Consider the following 6,598-nt stretch of genomic DNA (forward strand, 5'->3'; position numbering starts at 1 on the left):
GAAGTGTGAAAGTCAGAATGCTATTTGGCAGCTATTAAGATCCTCCTATTCTTGAGCCAGAGTGCAGAATGTGCTGAAAATCATTACCAAGATCTAGTTGTAAAAGTGGAGGAGTTACAGAGAAGGCCGAATATACAGCCCCAGCAAATCTCCTATGCTAAAGGTGAGTCCTGATAGGGATTTGTAACTCTAAGAAATGGGATTGGGATATTTGAGAATAAGCACTGGAAAAACCTTGAACCCACAGATCTGATCTCTTTCACTCTCATTGCTTCTACCAATTACTAGGGTCAAGTCTCATCATGGCCCGGGCTGGGAAGTGCTGTCCCTGCTATAGCAGGCAGAAAGGAGCCAGTAAGAAATGGGAAAACACACCTGGGAAAGGATCTGGAGTGAGGGTCAGTGAACTTAAGGCTGGATAGAGGAGATTGTACTGATTTTACTGAGGCACTCTCCAGAGTCAGAATTTAACACCCTGGCAAGGACACTTGGGCCAATCTTAAAACACCGTATTCGAAGCTTGGAAATAATAGCCTATAGGAAACGGGTGAGGTCGCTGGAACTCCCTTGGCAGAATATCAAGGATGTTATCAAAATGCTTAGAGAAGTGAGCATCTTTAAATAGATTCCTTATGGAAAGTCAGAGAATTCTCTAATGCTAGTACTTCCTAATAAGGTATCTGTAAGTCACATAAACAGGAAGTCCAAACCCCATGTCACTTACCTCTGTGCTGATGTTTCTCTCTGTGCTTTCATTTATGACCTTGAGTGGAAGCAGAGTTTTGTCACCCCAAAATATATCTTTTTGGGATATTGGTTATTTTAAGTTGGTTCTTTTCAAGAAACAAAAGACTCAAGAAGACCCTTTTACCTTCCCTTTACCTGCCTAAAGGAATTCAGAAAGAAAAACCTGCTTAAAGGAAGGAAGCTATCACCTTAGCATCACATTATAAACTAACTCTGGCAGACAGGGAGAAACCAAGCAAAGTCTGTCACAAAATCCCCCTTTGTGACTCATTGTCCTGGGTGGTCAGGCAAGAATTTGTTTACCACATGTTTGTTCCTTCTCATCTCCCTATGAATTGCCTACTTCTCCTTCGCAGTCCCAGATCCCTGACCTCTCTCCTTAGTCCAAAATGGCATATATGCCTCAACTGCCTGATTTGTCCTTGAGTCCCATAGTCTTATGGAACTCCCATATATGCATATGTAATAAATTTGGTTATTTTCTCCTGTTAATCTGTCTCATGTCCATTCGATTATTAGACCAGCCTGAAGAACTTAGAGGGGTAGAAAGAAAATTATTTTCCTCCCCCACAACCTCATAGGATATTTCCAGTGATGAGCTGATGAAGGAGGAAAAATTCTGTCCTGGTACCTGTGTGGCTCAATATATTAGTGCAAGCTGAAATGAACTGCCACATCAAAGCCCCACTGGGGGGTGGCCTTAAATGGCATCACACAGCCTCAGACCCAGGGATCCATCTTCTGTTGAAATTGGGAGTTAAGTGCATGGGTCCCTGGGATCCCCTGGTCCTACCATGTACCTAATTACCTGGTCTATTTTCATGTTGAAATAGTTAAAGAGGAGCTTAGGGATGACAGCTTGGGACACTGTTCAAGATTCAATAAATGTGTCAATCAACAGTCATTACATATGGTGCAGTATTTTCCACAGGTAGAATATATAGGTTTGGGAACAACAACAAAAAAATGGATGTAGGAGTTAACTTTCTCATTATTACTCTTAGGGACCCACTTGGGGAATTTGTGCTTTCCCTTTCTACAAATTTAAGTAGTGTTGAACTAGAAATCATAGCTCTTGTATGTGGGTGTCAAATCTACCAGGGGACATACAGTAAAGTGCCACCAGAGCTAAAGTTACTGACTGACCACTTTGAGTTGTTCATGACAGTAGATCATCAGGCAAAGAGAAGACTTACTATATGGCCATGAGTGATTAACCCTGATGAGCCCAAGCAGAAAGGATTATTCCTACATTATGGAAGCAGGGAGGAGTATTTCTGGAACTCAGGAGACTAGCTGAGGTGACTCTTGGTGTTTCCCTGACTAGTGTGAACTATAAACAGGCAATTGCCTCAACCATGGCCTGAAAAGGACAAGGTAACAAGGACCCCAGATTACACAGAGCAAGAAATCTAAACCATAATTGCTGGCCAGTGTGATGAGAATCAGGAATGGCTGACAGAGGAGGGAAATGATAAATCTTCATTTTGGTTTCAAGAACTGCAGCAGTGTGATGCTCCCGTTCAAAAACTTTATTTTTATTTTTATTTTTTTTAAAAGAATGATGCCTGGCCACCATCTTGAACAAGCAGTGCCAGGACAGAATAAATTAATGTGGGCATAAGTGGATCTGAGTGGTGCAAGGGGTGGAATACAGTGGATAGTCTCAGTGCTCCACTCATATCTCTTTGTTTGTTATGTTCCACATCAAAGGTATGAGAACCATTATTTCATGGTTCAAGACACAAGTGGCTACCAAACTGCTTGGTAGTGTAACAGATACTCAGTAAATGCTGAATTAATAAATGGATAGATGGATGCATTTTTTTTAGTGCAGATGCATTTTTATGCAGATGAATTCTATGATAAGCCCAATTATAAGACGGCTCCTCTTATCTCTGCTCTCTCTCCTCGTATTACTCCTGTGATTATCTTATATTATATGGGTAAAGGAATTGTGTAGATATGATTACATTTATTAATAAGTTGACCTTAAGATAGATTATCTGGGTGGGCCTAATCTAATACATTAGCCCTTTAAAAGCAGGTTTTTTCACTGGCTGATAGCAGTAAAAAAAATCATAGAAATTCAGATGTGAGAGGGATTCGTGGGAGGGAGGTTCTCTGTTGTTGGCTTTGAGATGGAGGTGGCCACAGGGCAAGCACTCGAGAGTGGCCTCTGGTTTCCGAGAGCAGTCCTGGCCAACAGCCAGAAAGAAAATGGAGACTTCAATTCTATAATCTCAAGGAATTGTATTCTGCTAACAACAGGAATGATGCTGGAAGCAGATTCTTCCCCAGAGACTCCATAAAGGAGTCCAGCCTTGATTTTGACCTCCTGAGAACCCCTCAGCAGGAAAGTTCACCCAGACTTCTGAAGTTCAGAACCACAAGGTATCAAATTTGTGTTGTTTCAAGCCACTAAATTTGTGGCAATTTGTTATGCAGCAATAGAAAACGAATACAACTTCTGAACCTATAAGACTATTCCAGGTCTAGGTTTGAGCTTCAGTCTTGAATATATCACTGAATGCCAGACTTATGGAGGATAAGTCTGATAGGCTTATCTGCTTTATGCATACTGAATTTTACTGTCATCTAAAATTCAGTATGCATTAAGCAGTATCTATCATGTTCTATGACCTACTAACTCATCTAGTGACCCAGTCTTCTGGGAATTCCTAAGTGACCTCACAGTTTTTTCAGTAAATGTGGCTCAAAACCTCCGAGCTTTCACCCAATTCCAGGTGGCTTTTATAATTTACTGTAGTGCTGTCAAACTCTAAGTCTATCACCTGCAACATGTTTTGCTACATACTCAAAATTAACTGCGTTATTTTCTTAATAGTTTCCCTTAAATCCACTCACTTTTTCTTAAATAAATTGATTATTAAAGTTAAGGATTATCGCTACTATAAATGGTAAACTAGTATTATTGACCATAAATAGGGAGTAACGGTAAAAATAAATACAATGAAAATAAACTTTAAAATTTCAGCTTGATATTGCTGCTGCTGAAGTCTCTGAACATAAGGCCTGCTAACTCTTTGTTTAAAAAAGGAGATTAGCAAATGTTAAAGAGGTGTTAAGTCAAAATAGCTCAAATAGCTCAAATTGAGAATTTCTTCTTGACATAATTAGAGGGATTGAAAGAGATTTAAAATGGAAATAGCATTTTTCCTATATGATAGTTATATTCTTTAATGCCTTTTCCACTGCAATTTAAATTATCTTAAGTACCTCCCATTACCATCTTGGATACCTGGTGGCAGGAATCCCACATTTTGCGAAACACTCTTATAGTGATTTAAAAATTAGCTTTCCATCAAAGAGAACTGTGTAACCTTGGACATGTGCTGAGTGAATGTTCAAGACATGTCATTATTGCTATTATCATCAATATCATCATCATCATCATCATCATCATCGTTGTCTATATCCTATTTACATTACTATTTATATATTTTTTTTAATTTTATTAAATTTATTGGGGTAACATCAGTTAATATAATTATATAGATTTCAAATGTACAATTCTATAATATATCATCTGTATATTACATTGTGTTCAACACTCAAAGTCAGATCTTCTTCTATCACCATATATTTGACCCCCTTTATCTTCTTCTACCTTCCTCCACCCCTTTTCCCTTCTGGTAACCACTAAACTGTTGTCTGTGTCTAAGAGTTGTTGTTTGTCGTGTTTGTTCATTTGTTGCTTTCTGTTTTATATCCCATATATGAGTGAAATCATATGGTTCTTGACTTTTTCCATTTGACTTATTTCACTTAGCACGATGTTCTCAAGGTCTATCCATATTGTCGCAAATGGCAGTCTTCCATTTTTTCTTATGGCTGAGTAATATTCCATTGTATATATGTACTACATCTTCTTTATCCAATCACCTGTCAAACAATATTTTGGTTGTTTCCATGTCTAGGCCACCGTGAATAATGTTGCTATGAACATTGAGGTACATGTATCTTTTCAGATAAATATTTTCAAATTTTGAGGGTAGATACCCAGAAGAGGAATTGCTGGGTCATGTGGTAATTCTATTCTTAATTTTTTGAGGAACCTCCATACTGTTTTCCATAGTGGCTGTACCAGTTTACATTCCCACCAGCAGTGTATGATGGTTCTTTTTTCTCTGCATCTGCTCCGACACTTGTTATTACTTGTCTTGTTGATAATAGCCATTCTCACAGATGCGAGGTGGTATCCCATTGTGGTTTTGATTTGCATTTCTCTACTAGCTGGTGAAGGCGAGCATCTTTTTCTATGTCTGTTGGCCATTTGTATGTCTTCTTGGGAGAAGTGTCTGTTCAAGTCCTCTGCCCGTTTTTAATTGGATTCTTTATTTTATTTTATTTTTTATTTTATTTTTTGTTGAGTTGTATGAGTTCTCTATATATTTTGGATATTAGCCATTTATTGGAAGTATTGTTTGCAAATACCTTGTCCCATTCAGGTGATTGCCTTCTTGTTTTGTTGATGATTTCTTTTGCTGTGCAACAGTTTATTTAAGTTTACTATTTATGGAACATATCAGTAGTTTATCTTACAACTATTGCTTCTTGTTTATCTTCCAGAGCCTCATTTGGATGATGATTTATTCTCTCCTAATCAATACCGTTGCCCACTAATCCTCTGTGTTACCATTAGCTATCTTTCAAAAACTCACATTTGATTACTTCCATTCCCTGAATAACATAAAATCAGAGTGTTATGTTGGGAATATCATGATCCACTGAGTAAGGCAGATTCTTCTGTATCACCTCCGGTCACTCTCAAGCATATCAGCTTGTTTAACTATCCTTTAGGTCATTTATCATCATGTATGATTTTTTTTTGTTTATTTTTTGTGGTTTTGTTTAAAGTCAGTCTCACTCAAATAGAATATAAGCTCAGGAAATATGAGGACCTGGGTTATCTTGGTGGCTAATTTATCTGCAGCATTTAGAACAATGCCTTCCACATATTAGGTTCTCAGTGACCTTGGACAAGTTACCAGATTTAACCTTCCTAACCTTGGTTTCAGAACCTTCAAAATGGAGATAATAATGTCCACCTAACAGGGTAGTTGTGAGGACTGAGTGAGATAACCTATGTAAAGGTTATGGTGCATCAACAGAAGGTATTATTAGTGTATCTTCCTGTTGTTAGAATAAGGTCAATCTTAGACTAGTATTCAAAGACTTCTGGATTTATGTCATCAAGTTTTCTTTCTATTTCTCAACTCATTTCTTTACATTAACCTAATACTCCAGTTCCTGTCGTAATATTTATTTATTGTCTGTCTTAGGATAGGTTTCAGGTATACAAAATGAGAAGATCCGGCTCCTGCCCTCATATAGATGTAAGATAGATAGATAAAGAAAAAAAAAATTATATATATATATCATGTGATAATAACCATAATGAAATAATGCGTAACATGTAGTGCAAACATGAGAGAAATAGTGACCTGGGCTACCTGGCTAGGAATGGACAGGTGGTAGAGGAAGCAGGAGAGGAACAAAATGTGTAAACTACTGTGCATCATTCCTACAACGCTCTTGCCACAGTTCCATAACTTGGGCTTTTCCTGTCCTCTGGGATGCCTCTGCACCCTACTTAAATGTCACTTTTACATGGAATTTCCTAGAAACTCCTCATCGGAATTTATGTTGACCTTTATTTTATTCCCCTACTTTTTAGCTCATACCTCTTTGATGTCCTCCTCCCAGGCTCTAGGCTTTTATATTTAATTTACAATTTTTCTGTTCATTTCTCAAGATTTCAAGTTTCAAAAATATGCTGAATGTTTTCTGTTTGTTCATCTGTATAGACTTTATGGTTATTTTGGAA

This window comes from Pteropus vampyrus, unplaced genomic scaffold (assembly GCF_000151845.1).
Source record: "Pteropus vampyrus isolate Shadow unplaced genomic scaffold, Pvam_2.0 Scaffold351, whole genome shotgun sequence".
Lineage (NCBI taxonomy): Eukaryota > Metazoa > Chordata > Mammalia > Chiroptera > Pteropodidae > Pteropus > Pteropus vampyrus.